This window comes from Rana temporaria, chromosome 5 (assembly GCF_905171775.1).
Source record: "Rana temporaria chromosome 5, aRanTem1.1, whole genome shotgun sequence".
Classification (NCBI taxonomy): Eukaryota; Metazoa; Chordata; class Amphibia; order Anura; family Ranidae; genus Rana; species Rana temporaria.
Genome location: NC_053493.1, coordinates 343,209,474 through 343,228,419, shown reverse-complemented (window position 1 = coordinate 343,228,419; position 18,946 = coordinate 343,209,474). Strand labels below are relative to the sequence as shown.

The 18,946-nt window shown below is 38.1% G+C and overlaps 1 protein-coding gene across 2 annotated transcripts in view; it reads right to left on the bottom strand.

Annotated features, from left to right (window-relative positions):
- Positions 1-18,946, bottom strand: part of ZFHX4 (zinc finger homeobox 4) — a 202,520-nt gene that overhangs the window by 54,030 nt on the left and 129,544 nt on the right. The window lies entirely within an intron of this gene.

Here is an 18,946-nt window from a genome sequence, read left to right as displayed (position 1 = left end):
TCAAAATAAGGATTTGAGAAGTAAGTTTATCCAAACCAGTCTCATTTTGGTGCTCTGGGCCAAACCACTTCTGGTATTTCATGCAAAGCAATGACAGCATACCTTCTTGTTATTATTTATGCATAGAAGGCCAAACCAAATGCCTGGGTGGGTCCCCCAAGACGGGGAGCTGGTAGTTTTTTCCATCCACAGGACCCCATTTACATTCAAATGAACTTGCTTCTTGTGAATGGTTGGCTCACATATGAATACCACACCACCACAGACACTGCAATTAAATCACAATCACAAGTATAGAAGCCACCAACATATTGCTAAATAAGGCTTAAGAACATTGGTTAAAGTACATAAAAAGAAGTGGTATTGTACAGCTGAAAAGCACGCTGCAGTTATGAAAGGGGTTATTTTGAAGTCGTTTACTTGGTTAACTGTTACTGTGCTTTGGCCGCCATTCATATAAATGTAAGCGTAGAATATTAAACTTGTGTGTAAAAGATCTACAGTTTAGGTAACAAAGCATGACTTAACTACACTAAAAGCAGACCATGCATTTAAAGAGAACCAGTCATGGTAAAAGGTTAACAACCCTGTCATGTTTGTATTGCTGTCTGTGTCCCTAATGAGGACATTTTCCTTGCCTATTTGTCCTAGTGACCACCGTCTCTAACACAGAAAGAGACAGGAAATCACAATTTTTAGTTGACACTGAAAGAAAGAATAGAGGGAAATAGCTCCATGTAAATACAGCTGTTTAAGAGATGAATTCTCTCATTCTGGAGAGAGTTCTTCTTGCTTCCTGCTGTGTCTACAGGAAAGGAAGTTAAGGTAATCTCCCCAATGGGACACAAGCTGATAAAAACCTCACAGAAGTTTTTAACTTATACTTAATCTGTCCAAAAACTGCCTATGTAATGCATATAAAAATGACCAATGCCTGGACAAACCCCTTATGGCAGGATCACCAGGTACTATTTTATTGAAAGCAGAAAATTTAAAAATATTTTTAAAAATGACATTAACATGTTAAAGATTATAGGGGATGTTAGTGAATGGCTTTACATATACTTTAAAAATACATTTTGCTAAAATGTACTTTGCTTATTTTTAATATTTTTTTATTATTAACATTATATGAGAGATTTACTTAAACAGGAGCGCTCATAATCTGGTGCAGTGATGTATGGTAGCCAATCAGCTTCTAATTTCAGCTTGTTCAATTAAGCTTTAATAATAAAACCTGGAAGCTAATTGGCTTCTATGCAGAGCTGCACCAGATTTTACATGCTCCAAGTTTTGTAAATCTCCCCCTATATCTCTTTAAAACATTAGGATCATAAAAAAGTATGTAAACTTTTGTATGAAATAAACTAACATCAAATAATAGCATGAGCCACACATGGTAGGATATTTAAAGCTGATCCTGGATTGGTTCCCAGGGGCTACAGAACATTACTTTTCTTTATGTCACAGTAATACTAGTAAGGCCCTCTGTTCCCTTCAGGCCTACTTCTCTTCTTCTGAGGCAGATCCATGAGGTTTGGAAGATGCTGGCCTTAAAGGAAGCATGCCTTGTACAAGACGTTTGTAGTAGCAGCATACAGAGGAAGACATAGCTTTCTTCCACTCCTTTCCAACAGGAAAGTGCATTGAGCTAATGCCCTAGAGAAGCGTACACTGTCAAGACAGTTTTACACTCCACACATTTCCTTCTGTGAAGCAGACATGACAAATGTGGGAAAGTCTACAGCTGTCACATGTGGGATTAGCCAGTTTGCTTGTGGTCAATTGAACTCTGCGTTATGAGGAAATCATTAACTATGTGTACAGGTAAAATCCGGGGAATGAATGAGAAGAAGACAATCCAAAGTGTGATATGTCTACTCTGTTCATGTGCAAATGTATAGTATCCAATATAAACACCCTTTTTATTGTATATTTCCAAATCAGTATTTTTTTTTATTATTAAACACCTACATTTCCATATGTGCCTTTGCGTGTGACTGTGCATAACTGTATTCAGAATACTCAGTGGATCTGATTTACTAACTTGTGAAGATAGGTGTGTTCACTTTAAACATGAAGACCTTTGAAGATTTTTTTTATTGTTTTTTTTATTTTTTATTACTTTGCATCATATTTTATATCGAAATTGATCAGAGGTTTCCTCTCACTTTATATTTCTTAAATAATTTCTTTCAATTATTTCCATCTTACTTTATTTTGGATTTTAATAAATCAGACTCAATAGGTTTCCATTCAATTAAGGCTGGCCATATGTCATACACTTTTCTTATTCAATTCTCTTTAGATTCACCTTCAACTATGTAGTGCAAGCACCTGCCTGATTGCATACAACATTAAAAGTGTTTAGATCTGACCTCATATTATATGGTTTTGGTAAATCTAAAGGAAAATTGTACAAGAAAATTGTATAATGTATGGCCAGCCTGATGCTGCGTACACACGACCATTTTTTAATGGTCTAGAAAAAAACAAAGTTTTTTTCAACCTGATTCTTGTCAAGCCTGCCTTGCCTACACACGATCATGAAAAAAAAATTCTTGAGCAAAGCGCGGTGACGTACAACACGTATGACGGCACTATAAAGGGGAAGTTCCATTCGGATGGCGGCTGCTTTTGCTGATTTCGTGTTAGTAAAAGTTTGGTGAGAGACGATTTGCGCTTTTCAGTCTTCGTGCTTTTCAGTCTGTTACCACATGACGGATGTGCTATCTCCATTACGAACACTAGTTTTACCAGAATGAGAGCTCCTGTCTCATAACTTGCTTCTGAGAATGCACGTTTTTTTCACGTCGTTAAAGCCTACACACCACCGTTTTTCATGACGTGAAAAACAATGCGAAAAAATAGAACATGTTCTAAATTTTTATTGCCCATTTTTCACGTCATGAAAAATGTTCTGGAGACTACACATGATCGTTTTTAATGACATTTAAAAAATAAATAAAAATTTCACATCATGAAAAACAGTCGTGTGTACGTGGCATTAAGTTCCATAGCATGGATGACAGTGTCAAGCTACCTGATGTCACAGTCCTTGTCATTTTAACTCAATGATAACAAAAAATAATACATTTGAGTACACATGAGTACAATTAAATTTACTGTGTATTATGCAGCAGTTGGTACTTATGAGTACTTAGAACTGCAGGAACACTTGCTTGACGCCATCTTTAACGTTAATGTAAGCAGGCATTTTTTTATATTATATTTTCCTTCTTTGCTATTAATATATACTTTTACAAAAATGATTAATAGTGATAGCAACTGGTTAAAAACAAGGAAAAAAATGAGTTGCATACAAAATAATGTGGCCCGTAGTAACGGAGAAAACAGTTTTTGCAGTCACCGCTTGGCTTCCTGTCTGTGACCTCTCAAAAGCACTGGAGGCCAGGGTTAATGGCCTTTCCAATCTCTGTGATAAGAATTCATTTTGTACTATTACCAGCAGTTATCAGAGGAGCCTGCTGCATCACTTCAGCAGGGTTCAATCAATGAGAGGACCTAATGAAGTAACCAGCTGTAGCTCTGTTTCCTTGGTCAACTCTATCAGCCAAATAAGATCTATCAGTCACATCATAGGACCTGCCCTAGCTGTGGCGTCTTTGCATGCTGCACCCGTATGCATATGAACTAATGACACCCAGCTATTTTCTATTTAATCTTCTCTTTTGATATAGCTTTCCTAACGCAGAAAATGGAATGAAATGGGCTCAGAGATGCTGCATTAAGAGGACAATAATGCAGGATTAAAGAAGAGCGGATTTGTAGGACAGCACAAAGAGTTTGTTTTAATAGCAGAAAAAAAAAAGTGCAAATTGCTTGGTTTTGTGGTTAGAGCTCTCTTTGCTAGCTTGGAAGATATTCTGAAATAGGGACATTCATTTTGTTTATTATTTTAAGCCAAGGATGATCAAATGTCATAAACATCCCTAATTACAGGATTTAATGTTGAATGGCCATTTAAAAAAGAAACATAATTACAGCGATATATTTAGAATTGGTCAGATGTCTGTCAACATAACTGCAGCCCTTCACTATTCACTCCAGCAGGATGGCACACAAAGCTCTACATGAACACTTTCCAGCCAATAAAACACCAAAATGCTACACATCATTTAAATAGATTTTAAAAATGCAGGTCGAAGTGCAGTAACCAATAACAATACAATTTATGATTCCTGTACATTGTAACTGTAATGTCTGTCTTAATTTTGTAAAGCGCTGCACAAACTGTTGGCCCTATATAAATCCTGTATAATAATAATTTCAGATGATTACATGGTTATATGAAAATATTCTGGGCTGTTGCTAAAGGTTACCATACATTGCATATTTGCTGCTAAGAAGTTTATGTACGATGTCTGTATATGACATTTCATTGGCTGAACTGAATGCACAGAAAGGAATGCAAGTCATTAATGTTAATATAAGTGCCTTGCTGATCCTTCTATCTCATCTACCCAGAAAATTCTGTCTGACAGAAAACAACAGACTTTCTGCAATCTCTGATGACATGAAACAACCACAATGCTACTAATAAAAATAATGTGCTCTTTTCCTAGGCTTAAAGCCGGAGCTTCACCCAAAAGGGTTTTGCAAGGTACTTCTGGCTGAGGTTTAGCCCCCTCATGCTGCCCCCCCAACAGCTGGCCCATTCACAGAGCGTAGTGTGATTTGCGCATGCGCAATATGATACCGGATGTGAAACCGCAAGGCCCTACTTGCATTTCCCCTAAGCTGTGATGGCGGCACTAGCAGCTGAGAGCTGATTCAAAAACTGGCTCAGGTGAGAACACTGCTGGATGCCTGGACAGGTAAGTGCCCTAATAGTAAAAGTCAGCATCTACAGTATTTGTAGCTGCTGACTTAAATGTTTGGTAGGGGGAGGGGCATGGAACTCTGCTTTAAAGCTAAACTCCAGGCACAAAAACTTTAATTTACATCTATTCTGTAATAGCCACAAGGGATATAAATCCACTTTGTGTGCACCAGATGCTTTTAACAACCTAGTTATTAGTGGTAACATCATTGCTGTGCTGTAAATAGCCTGTGCAGACAGAGCTGTGGGAGGGACCCAGCATGCCCACCCACTAAAGGCTGCCTGCAGGAAACTACAAGAGGGGTGGATACAAGACCAGTCACCTTCCAGAAATAGAAGGGGCAGCACTGACAGGTCTTTATTACACAGAATTACTGCACATCTGGAGGAAATACACCACACTAAGATTCAACTAAAAATATATACGGTATATGTCTATTTTTCTTACACAATATTTGCTTGTCCTGGAGTTCAGCTGTAAGGCCACATAACCAAACTCTGGAACAGTGTTCTTTGTTTATGGCAAGAAAGGGTACTTCTTAATCAGAATATTAATGAAATCGGGAAGTGACGATGATTATTTCCTGTGATGTGAATTTTGATAATTCATCCAACTTTAAAAATAGTAAAACTAAGAAGACGTCTACATCACATAATACATGATATTCATGTTAGAACATTTGTGATCCTAAAATACAACCTTGCAGATCTAATAATAATGAGTTTGCATTGTATCTGCACACCAAAGCTTTTTCTGCATTGACTACAAAGAGCAGATGAACACTGCAAACGTTTCATAAGTACTGCTGGTGACCCTGACAGGCATCTGGTGTGTCCTCTGACTTCTTATCAGTATCAGTGAAAGAGCTGTTGTGGCAGGAGATTTTGAATCAAGGTATTAGTCACTACACTACTGCTGAGTCAGAGCTAGAAATGTGTTTAGTGAAAGTAAATGAATCTATTGTAGAAGAAAACCTGTGCATAGAAAATAGTTGAGAAACTGTTACTTTCTTTGTACACCCTGCATTTTCTTCTGTAAAGCCCTAAACAGTGGAATATGCAAATAATGACCAAGTCCAATGTCACTGGTTCTGGTCAGGGTAATGGGATAAGTCAGATTTGCAGGGACAGACATTAAAAGAGAAGTATGGGGTTAGTTTTCGTTTTCTGAATCATACTTACAAATGTGGATGCAGCCTTTGTCCCCGCCGACTCTAACACTGAGAACCAATCGATCAAGCTTCGCCAATCGCTCGGTTCTCAGGGCTCCTTGGGCAAGAGAGCTGGTGACTGTGAGTCACCAACTCTCCGCTTTGCCCCCCCCCCGCGTTCTCACTGAAGTGCTGGGCTGTGGAGGGGGAGGGAGCAGCCGACTCAGGCTCTCAGTGGCCAGCTGAGAGCCTGAGCCTGGTGCCTGTCCAGGCATGTGGGTGAATCCCAACTTCATTGTCACTATCTTGCCCAAACCTGGCCCAGCTCTGTGACCTCTGCTGACAGCGGGTTTCAGCTCGCTGTCTCCTGAAAGCAGGTCAAAGGAGCGCAGAGCAAACGTCATAGGAGAAGTACAGCCAAACAAGATTTGGCTGTACTTCTTTAATTGTACAGGGCTATCCCCACCAACAAAACATCAGACTGTTACTCTAGACTCTACATCAGACTCTACGCATGCCAACAGTTAAGACCAAATAACTTCACTAATTAGAGTAACTGGTTGATGTTTGGATCAGTTTGGGTACTACTGCTCTCAAACTAGGCTATTTGGACTTATCAGCCTGTTTAATAGCAGTTTTTGGAAGACAAACTGGCCAATACGGGGAAATTGTACAGGTGAATGGTATGACAGAACTTATGCAGGGTGTAAAACGATAAGCGACAGAAAATATACACACATATTACTGACTGAATGTAGAAATAAGTGACAGAGCTTATAAGCAGACAGAATACCACTGAAAGCGATTTGATATATCTGTTCAATAAATGCAAAAAAAAAAAACACAAGAAATATTGAGCACTGATGCCTTCCTTTGTGCTCTACATCTTCTGTGCTGGTATCAGTTACCATTGTTCATAGTTCTCTTTCTACATAAAGCCTACCCCCTATGTTATGTCGATAAAGAGAGGGGGTAGTTCTGTAGTCCTGCCTCAGGGTGACTACGTTGCTTCCCCATAGATATGTTATGGTGTATGAGTAATGTCATCCTAGAACCACCTAGGCTCTGAAGAAAGGGGTGCGCCCCAGAAACGTGTCAGCCGTTTGAGGGACGTCCCATCCTCTCGTCATCAAGTCCCAGCTGTAGGGGCCAGGAGAGCCAGTTTGTTTGTCAGAAAAGCATTTATCTATGCTCGTTTTGTGAGTAGGACCATTGCTTTTATTCTATTTTAACTAATAAAAAAATGTATTACGGTAATGCACTAGGTCGGTGCACCCTCCTTTCTTTCTTTTTCTATAATGTCATCCTAGGACAGGAAGTGTTACTGCAAGCCACAAGTCAAAAATAATGGTAAAAAAGGATAGGAAAGGAAATGGAGCCACCACACCCAATGACTGGTAAGCTGCAATAATTTTTTTTTTTTTTGTGAGTACCTTAAATAAAATCCCAGAGAAGAAGAAAACATAAGGTAACTGTGTAAGTCAGGAAAATGCAGTATCCTAATAGTAGAAGCAAGCAGAATGGACATATTAATATCCACAGGCTAATTGCAGTGTGATGCAATGCATACATCATTTATTGCATTAATAGCATGTTAATCTAAGTAAATACTGTATACACTGTATCCACAAAGCCATACACAATTTTTAACTAGTATAATGCCATCGGTTAGCATAACAAGGCTTATATAACATATTAGGCTAAGTCACTAGCCAAGAGCAAGTATGCATCAAGCAAAATCTAAATAATGTCAAAACTCCCGATCTGCATACTTGTTCTAGAGCAGTGACCCCTTTGGATCAGCATGACAGCCAGGCATCTAGGGTTTTTGGAAGAATAGTACCTATTTTCTTAATACAGATTTCTTGGAATATAAAGGGTTAGATTTGCTTGCATGTGTTTAAAAGCACCCCAGCCTCAGTTCCAGCTGCCATTTTAGGCGGTGTTGTAAAAGCACCAAGTAATTCAAGCTACAGCTGCCTCTCTGTTGCTATGTTGAAAGCCACGTGTAGCCAAGTTTACTTTATTGGGTTAATCATGATGACTCTCATAAAATAAAATTTGTATCCTTTTAACTCAACTGCCCTCTTTGTCATATTGAAAACGAAACAAAGCAGAGCTTTTTTTCCCCCCCTCCGCGCAGACAAATGATATCTACGGGAAGCAAAATAAATAAAATTACTTGGTGACCCACAACTGGGTAAACTTGTGCGTATGCACCCGATGCCTAATTCCATTAAGAGCTAAACCATGTTAGATGGATGGCTGCATATAAAGTAATGAATAATGATCTCGGCATGTCCCTTGCATATACCTCTTCTGAATTACTGTATACTCAATTTAATGTTGGAATACACAGACCACATTTGTTTGTTAGTCTGCACATTAAATGTATATTGTTTTATCCAACACAAACCACTATAATCAAATGAACTAATAAATAGACAACTAAGAGCTTGATAAACTATAGGCAGTCAAACCTTTTTTTTTTTTCCTCCATGCAACTTTATACATTTGTACAGAAGTGACACAGGTTTCTACGAGTGAGAATACATGTCAGCTTGGAGATAAGTCTATGCCTGACAGGCATTTGGGGAACGTGTCAGTTTTTCTATGCAGCTCGCTGATTGCTGCCTATTGATTGGATTTGAACAAATTTGCCACCCCTAAAATAAGAAAAAAAAGTAGCTGATAACAATTTAAGTAGAAAAGGATGATCAATATTTAAAAGACTGTCCTTATTGATTTAAAATTAACTTTCAATTAAGAGATCCATAGGACTCTTTACAACGACACTTATCCTTTCAGGACAAAGTAAAGGTACATTTATTGATACAGTTTCATTGCAGTGGCTGGTTTCTCATTGATCTGACTATCTGCACAAAGGGTGTCTTTAGAGTCGCTGCATTTGAACTTGATATGCTAGGATTTCCTCTCTGTACAGCATAACACATACTTGGGTATATTACCTTGAAGGTGTTACTAAATTCATGACTCTGGATTCACTATATCTGGTCTCCCACAGTACACAGAACATGGAAATGCACTGGCTGTCCTATCGGGATCCAGAACCCCTGACCCTCTGTCTGGATAGTGTTTATTGGCCCTGTGCTGATCACATGCAGTCTCCCAAAAAATGCTGCACATTTATTTATTACAGGTACCTCTATAGTGCTATACATTTACACAGCACTTCACATATACATTGCACATTCACATCAGTCTCTGCCCTAAAGAAGCTTACAATCTAAGGTCCCTAACTCACATTCGGATTGCTTTTCAGAAGTATTTGACAGGCAGCTGGGAGGTGATATGTCACTTATTCACCACGTGTTTTAAATCTTGAAAGGCCACAGCACTGCACCACAACTGTGTGCATCACATGCAGTTGTAGGGCGGTTGCAGCATGGCCCCATTCACTTGAATAGATCACTTACAGTGGCTGGCCGGATCCCTGTGTTCCAGGGTGAACTAGCTCCCAAGCATATGCAGGAGTGACCTTATCCCACGGCAGCCATATAGGTGTTCGAAAACTGACAAACAGAAGAATATGCTGGCATAGACTAAGGAAAGGGGGCTTGTTGGAGGAAAGGTGAGAACAGCTTTCTTTAGTTCCCTTTTAAAGGCTAAGCACTCTTACCGCCTTTTGATCCACATTTGTATTTGTAGGCAGATGCCACTTCCTTTAGTGGCCTTACAACCTCAGACTTGATCCTAAATGGCCTGTTCTCACATACATGCTATATGCTATATATATATATATATATATATATATATATATATATATATATATATATATATATATATATATATATATATATATGTACACTGTGTATGAACTAGTAGTGTAATATTTGCCTTAGCATATACTGTATATGACAGTTATGCAAGAAAGTATCAGACTCATCTTTATTGTACAAGCAATGTATATAAAATATTAAAAGCAATATATCTTGCATGATTATATGGTACACTATGAAACTCATTTTCACTCTACTAGAAACTGTACTAAGGAGAAAATAAATGACAGATGTGGACATCTATATTTTAGAAATGCTAGAAAGAACAATGGCAAAAACGAATTTAAATAAATTAGCGCAGGACATAAATGTATTCTATTTTTTCAGAAGTGTACTGTTTTTTTTTCTCTCTTTGTATATAACAACTGGAGGCTCCTTGCTCAAGCTTCTGATGTCTGCCTGACACTTTTTTCCAATCCCTACTTCACTTTTATTATTATTAGAAAAAAATATGTTGCCCAGAACTGTCTGCTCTGTAAAATGAGGTTGCCCCAAGATGACCCTTTCATTACCTATTCATCTGCTGTGATGCAGCCCCTGCAAAGAAAATGCAAGCGGCCTAATGAAGTTAACTCTTTCCAACCTGGAGGGGCCAATGAACCTTTCATGAAATATCAGGAAACAGCATCAGCATTAGATATTGTCAAATGAATTAAACTAAGCCGGAGACAAACAATATCATCAACAATGTACACTTTTTAACCAAAGTGCACTGTCCTTCTATGAACAGTGTTGGCAGCCTTTTTAACCTATTAACGCCTCTTGTTCCAATATTGGAACAGTAGTGATGTGGGAGTAGTTTATATGTTTATATACTACCGCTCAAGGTAACATATGAATTTTATGCGCAAATTTAAAAAAAATGTCAACCTTAGGCATAAATGGGTTGATAAGATGATATGATATCAAACCTTTATGTTTTTTAGGCTGTGTTCATACAGCCAAAGGACGTAAGCAGCATGCAGTGCCAATGCTACCCAGGCGGTGTTCCACCTGCATTTGCTTATCCCCCCCCCCCAACAGGAACAGGGACAACTGAAGCAAATAGCCACCTGCAGCCTGGATGCTGCATACATTAATCATTCAGTCTACTGTTCAGTCTACAGTCTACTGTGCTTCCCACATGTGTGCCAAGCTGACTCAGTACACTCAGTCAGACCCAGCATTTCAGGGTGCTTGGTGGTAGTCTGAAGCATAAATGGTACACACATTTGCATAGCCTGTCCTGTGTGGGCCTTAGAAATCAACTAGTTCTCTGTGACATGAAATATGAAGTGCTCAATGTCATAATGATGTAAATATGCATAGCCAACTGTTGAACTGAGCTGCATAATTTGTTGGGCTTATTCAAAAAATGGGTACTTCTACAGTGAGTTTTACTTTAATACAAAAAATAATTACACATTAATTAAATGTGCACATTGATATAAAGTGCACTCCCTGGGCTAGTATTAGGAATCAGCTGTTCATCTCTAGCCTACACTCCTTTATGTAATAAATGAATTAGCAAAATATGATAAAACTTTGTTTGTTAGACCTACCTTTATTGTTTATTAGGGAAAAGCTTTGGGTTGGGGTCAGACATGAGTTCTACCAGAACCCAGCCTATATGCAAACAGCTGAGCTGGTTATGTGTGCCCGCCCCAATCCCTAGCTACTACAATGTAAAAAAAGCAGCCCGGAATTCCGAATGACGCCATTGACCAAATACAATTCTAGCTTGTTTGTTGACATTCTAGCAGTGCTGGAGATTCTCTCATTTTCCAACAGGAGTAGCAGTGGGGCAACACAGATACCTTATTATAAAACATATTTCAGATTCCTGAAGTCCCCCACCTCCTACATCCTCTTGGAGATTGAAAGTGTTGAAGGTCCCTGTTCTTCAACATGGGAACAGGGACAAAAGGCTTTACTGACCTTCCTGCAAGTTACCTTTCCAATGTAGAAAGGCATGGGTCCCGGTGTAGTTTGGTGAAAGGGGGCAGCACACACTCTTTTCTGGCCACCCAGGTGGCATGCTTAGTTAAGGATATGGTATACATTTTAAGGGGAACTTTGTGCAATTTTGTGCATTTTTTTAAATGTTTACTTAAAAAAAATGACAATTGTTTGGAGTTCCACTTGGCATTCTATCTGTATAGTCATATTCCTGATTTTTATTAAAATATCACTTATAAAGGACTACCCTGTAATCTTTTGTAACTTCACGTGCAACTTTAAGACATCCTCAAAGCAGAAGGATTGTGTATTTTTAAAGTTGTCCCTTTAAGCCACTAAATGATATTTTCCACAGGAGTGCCTAACTATCCATATCCAAATAAATATACAGTATATATACTCCTTATAAAGGATCATAAGTCCTTATGTGCCAGGGACAATTTGCAGAGAAGGAAAGTTTCATTTTCTGAGGTTTATATTGAAATTGCGCTTCATCTAGGCACCATGATGCCCAAAGGCTCAGCAAGCAGCAACCCTCCTCCCCCCCTCCAAAATCCCGCTCATCAAGTGCAGCATCACTTGGAATATATTAAGAATGTTGCAATTACAAAAGATGTGTGATGCCATTATTTCCAAGTTGAAATTAGATGATTATACTAATTAGGTGATGGCAGGTGGTATGGAACGACTTTCACAGTCCTCTGTGATATGCAGATAAATGTATGTACTATGTTTTAGGCACTCGGAATTAGTAACAACTGACTTAAGCAGAATTGATTCCTAAGGTGCAAGAAAAGAAATTACTTTGATTTAACACTTCTTTAGCACATCAAAAAGGCGAAGACAGATTCCATTCTGGACAGACCCAACAACGTTAATTATGATCTCTCTTTGTATGTTGTTACAAAAGTTTTATGATAATAAGGTTATGAAATGACTACAACATTAAAGCATCTCCGAAATACAATGAGCTTAGGAAATAGTAGGATGTCATTAGCAATATATTCTAGCATATTTATTCAGTAATAAAAGCAGCATTTTAATGGAAACCAACTAAGCCCAAATATTGCTTAGCCATTGTTTAAGTCACTCAATTATTTGGTAGATCAACATATTTTTTTAACTTGGGTATAATCACAAACATTTAAGGGTGAAGAAAAGGGTTATTTAAATGTGGAGAGAAATACAATTTATGTAAGCATTAAAGAAATTAGTCACAATGACCAGTAGTGTCATTTTGATAAAGTTCAGATGACACATACGTTTACCTTAGTGCATTGTCTTGTAAACAATGTGTTGTAAAAAAAGGAATTTGTCTAAATAAAGCTGGCCATAGATGGTTAAAAATTTGGCTGGTTCAGCCAGGACTGGACGAATTTTAATCCATTCTATGGCTGGTACAGTTCAAATTTGCTGGAAATTTTTATTTCGATCAGTGTTGCAGCCAAAAACGCTGCGGCGCTCATCAGTGTATTCTGACAATGGAGGAGTCCAGCTGTCAGAATACAATGACACAGTAAGAAGGATTCCCCCATCTGCATTGATTGTGTGGATGGGGTTATTGGTTTAGGTTATTTTTCCGCTCAGCTCGCTGGCTCAATGGGAAAAAAAACAGAGCCATGTATGGCCAGCTTTAGTTCTATGTTTACATTACAAGTGATATTAAAGGTTTGGTGTTTTTTTTTAAAACCAAACATGTTATACTTACCTGCTCTGTGTTATGGTTTTGCAGAGCAACCCTGATCCTCTTCTTCTCCGGTGTGCTTAGCTCCTGCCTCTTGACTAGTGCTCCCAATAACAAGCTGTTTGGTATGGGGGCATGCTCTATGCATCCTTAAGAAACAGAGCCGTGGCTCAGCCCTGCCCCCCCTCCTCATTGGCTTTGACAGCAGTGGGAGCCAATGGTGCCCACTGCTTCATGTTAGCCAATGAGGAGATGGAGACCCAGGAAATAACCAAGGCTCTTGTTCACATCACTGGATCAAGAGGGTCTCAGGTGAGTATTAGAGGGGCTGTGAATGGAGAAGCACACATATTACCTTCATGCAAAGAGTGCATGATGGTAAAAACCTTCAGCCTTTCAAAACCACTTTAACCACTTCAGCCCCGGAAGTTTTTACCCCCTATTGACCAGGCCATTTTTACGATATGGCACTGCGTTACTTTAACTGACAATCGTGCGGTCATACGACGCTGTACCCAATTAAAATTGATGTCCTTTTTTTTTTCCACAAACATAGCTTTCTTTTATTTATTCTGCTGCATATTTTTGGCAAAAAAAATCCCAATAAGCGTATATTCATGGGTTTAAGCAAAAGTTATAGCGTCTACAAACTATGGGATATTTCTATGGCATTTCTATTTATTGATTTATTTTACTAGTAGCGGTGGCGATCAGAGATTTTTAGGGACTCTGACATTGTGGCGGGCAAATCAGACACCTGATACTTTTGACACTTTTTGGGGACCAGTGACATTATTACAATGATCAGTGCTAAAAATATTCATTGTTCCTGTACTAATGACACTGGCAAGGAAGAAGTTAACATGGGCGCTCAAAGGGTTAAATGTGTCCCTAGGGGGTTCTTGCTAACTGTGTGGAGGATGCTCTGACTGGGGGAACACAGACATCCATGTTCCTGCTTAAGGATCTGCCTTGTTTACATTGGCAGACTGCCGTTCTGCCTCTCTCGGGAACAATCGCTGGTAATCCCCTGATTGGCTGCTCCTCTGTTCAATCAGTGCACAATAGTGCCTCCAGTGCCGCGCCCGCACCCCTTAGTGGTTTTAGCACGAAATGACATACAGGTACATGATTTTGCGTAATACAGCCGACCTGCTGCAGTACAAGTAGCTTAGGCGTTTGGCAAGTGGTTAAGTAGTGTCTCTGATTGTTTATAGAATTGAACTGGCAAAGAGAACAGTGGAATAGGTTTTGTTCAATCTTAGCTATCCTGACACAGACTGTACATTAGAGGCAAGAGGAAAGTAATGTAAACACAGAAACGTATTAGTGCAGTCCACACAGTTCACAAACTAGGTTCCCCTTAGAAAAGGCATCTTTTTATATTTACTTATATTGATATAATGGTCTGACCATAAGAAATAAGGAGAATTTTATGATAATCTTTAAGGGCCCTTAATTAGTCTTAAAATTCCCTTAACATATTCATATATAAAGCATTCCCAGACTTGATCATTGCAACTTTACAAATATTCTCCCAAGTTCCTTGAAATAAACTCTCTTTTTCAAAGGCTATATCTACAGTGTATGACTATTGGATAATGGAGGTCGTCTATTTTAGAGGTACGTTTATAATATAAATCAAAAGCTGGTTTGCATTGTAATGATTTTGGTGTTTACCTAGTACTAGCCATAGATAACAAAAAAGATTTTTGAAACTCTGTTCTTTTTTTTTTTAGGTACTACAGAAGTAAACCTTCACCTGGTTTTTCATCAAAGCCCCGGAGATTCCATCAACAAAATCAATGTATGCATGTTCAGAGCAGTTTTCTGGGTTTTGTAAGACAAATCTTTCAAATGTGAGCTAGTTTAATGCTATTGAGCTGTGTTTCGATCTGACAGAGTGAGTGAATAGCAAGGAAACAGTTCGCTTACCACTGCTCACACTCTAGGAGTCTGGAATCAGGTACAGTTCTGTACAAACACAGCTGTGTTGTTTAACAGCAACCGCTAATGCTACCTAGACTAAATCCGACACCCAACGGTGGGCTGTTTAAACAAACAAATATTAAAAGAGCTTAAAAATTCAAGAAATGCCATTAGCTAATTTTATTTTATTTTCAAGAGGTGAGCATGCATACAAATCACTGTTGTGCTACTGGTCCATGGCATACTCATTTAAAGGAAAAGTGCATTTATAGTTCACTTTTTAGTAGATCCCCTTCCTATGCTGACAAGATTTTCAATAGCATGTACCTGTTATGCTTCCATTCAACTATATTACAACCTTTCTACCAACACCTCCCCTGCTCATCAACCAAGGTTATGGGCCTTCCAATGAAGTGAATAGTGTGAGAACACTTTGACTTGATAGAACTGTTTTGGAAAAATGGCTGTGCCAGCAAAGCGAGGGAGACCCACTAGAGTTACATGCACTTTTAATGAACTTTTTAAAGCATGGGCAGATATTCCTTTAAAACACAAGGTCTTACTAACTTATATCTGTTGCTTGTTGTACTAAAATCTAAACTGTACATCTATGGACAGAATGGGGTAATTTTTGAAGATGGATGCTTTCAAAAAGCAACTATACTACTGACAATAGAAAGTACAGTATCTGCACAATTCTATGTACATTATGCTTATGAGTAAAGCCTCATAGACACTATTAGTTTTTTATTGTTCAACCCAGTGGGGTTGCCGACGTCTGTCAGACCGCCTGCCGTACACACAAGCCGAATGTCAGCTGACATTCGGCCGTGTGTACTAGGCTTAACTATAGCCCACAGTGTCTGAACTATTGCATTTTTATTTATTTCTCTGCCCCCCTGTGTCCCCCCAATTCCTACTACCATGACCACATGGCCAGCAATAAAAACCAAGCACTGGATTTTGGAAAGCAACAGAATCACGTTAAGGCCTGGCATGCGTCCTCCTTGCCAAAACTTGGGTTTAACAATATTGCATTTTTTTCTTATACACAATATTTCCTCCTGCGTTCTATCATTTACCAGTTTACAAAATTAAGTTGTAAAGAAGTGGATTCAGAAGATCACAGCATCCCTGTCATCCATGTCACAAATAGGGACACTTTTGCAGCCAAGTATCCTTATTTAATATTGAATTCTACACCATGTGATTAAAATACCAAACCTAGAAAAATGCTATTTGATTCTGTAAAAGAAAAAAAAAAAGAAAATGATGTTAAATAAAAAAGCTGATGCACTGTGGTTATGAGCAGGAGCCATTAATCAAAGTCATATGCCTAAAAACTAGAGCACTAGGAGAATCTCACTTATTAAGTAACAAAATCGTATTTCTTTGATAAATATAATGCTGTGCTTTACAGCAGGATGTCGCTGCAAACTGCAACATATGATGCCTAATTTAAATGTGAAATTTAGTCGGCTCAATGCAGAAAGAAAAACTGTTTCACTGGCAATTATTAATGACTATATTAATGTATTAGCAAAAGGCATGACGTTTTATCATACAGAAAATAGCTAATTTAAATATGTATATTTAAATGCCAGCATAGTATTTCAAAGACCTATTTTTTAATTCATTAGGTAAGGCTTGCTTTTTTCAAGCAATTAAAATAAGGGACACATTAAAGAAATACACAACACTGACATATATAAACAAATTAGTAAAAGCATCAGGCTTTATGTTGCTACATATATATATATATATATATATATATATATATATATATATATATATATATATATATATATATAATTGAATGTTGCAAGCAACATAAAGCCTGATGCACACACATATATATATATATATATATATATATATATATATATATATATATATATATATATATATATATATGTCTAATGTGTACACAGAGTTATGTGCCTTCTTTAGGTTTACACAATGGTCTAGTAGATGACTGTCTGAAAGCAAGCAAAACAATCCTGCATCACAGCTAAAATTGCTCTTCTTATACTTCTGTATTGAAACTTGATAACTGTTGGTTATAAAATTCCTTTGATTTTCTGTAGGTAATAAAATACTTTGGCAATTACGATTGACAGTCCAGGATAATCTTGAAGGCTGCCTTGCCGGAAGATGAGTGTTACAAATCACTCCACTGAAAAAGGGAAGAAGCGCACCAGACAGCAGACAGGTCTCAATTTCACAATGCTGATTATCTCATTCACCATTCTATGCATGCCTAAATCTGAGACTCCTTCAAGCAGCTATATGGACTTCTACTTTTAAAATGCCTATTACGCTTTCATACTTTTTTTTTTCACTGCTTCCTGAAGAGTGCCATTTTGCCAAGCTTAAATAGCAGAAAATTGCACTTCTTTTCCTATGCCCATCTCTTCAATCTCTATTAACCTGCACAAGAACAAAGGAATATGATGGTCCAGCTAGATCTTGTAAAATAGGATTGAAGTTGTCTTCCATTTACTGGTATCTTGCCTTTTCAAATAAATATCATATTTTCTTATTTTTTTTAACATAGTTGAGAATTTGACACACTGCAGACAATACAGTGGCCTGCAGGTCACTTCCTGCTTTATGTGGTAGAAGAACCAACAAGACCATCTCTACCAAAAGTCAGAAATAATATACGAATTTAATGAAGGCTGTTATATTGTATGTTGTCCCTAACCTGTCCTCAAGTCCCCAGAACATGTTTTACAGATAACATAAAATATGCAGAGAGTCACCAGTGCCTGGCTGCCTGTGTGCAAAGCCACAAATCAGCCAATTTTTGTAAACTGCATGGGTACTTCATGGGAATGACATACTAAAGGCCTGTACACAAGATAAGAAAATCGTAGGAAAATGTCTGTACGACGAAACAATCGCCCAAATATCTAGATGGTCATTCAGTGCTTTCGGCACCTGATTCCGACTGTTCGGATGACAAAAACGAAAGGTGCAGGCAAGAAAATATTTATCGTACATAAACAAAATGTCAGATTTTCTTTTAATAGGTAGTTTTCGACCGGAAAAAAATCGTCAGGTCAAGACCACGCTTGCTCGGAAATAAAATAATACATTACGATTCAATGCAACACATGACATCACTTCCAAAGTTGTATTCTGACGTATGAGAATTTTTCTATATGAGGCTAGCATGCAAAAAAAAAATAAAAAAAATTGGACGAAGTGGAAAACCCACCAGTTATTGGCAAACAAATTTTATGTTTAGGGGACACAAGGCAAAAAAAAAAGCTTATAGAAATCCCTAGGGGTTGGTTTACATTTATTGCATAGTAAAATGCTGCTTTTTACTGTGCAGGAAGCATCAACTTTTTTTTTACTTTATTGAAATGTCACAGTATGACATTTCATTAATTTCTATGCAGTGCAGCTCAACTGAGGTTTGTAGAAACACAGGGAAAAAAAGAGCTGTGGGTGAGCTGCAGTACAGAATGGAAAAATGCTGATAGTATGGACAGGACACATAGAAAACAACAGTCATCCCAACAATGTGCGCAAATGCATTGCTTCAACAGCATGCCAACACAGCTAAATAGTGTGAAAGGGCCTAAAAGTG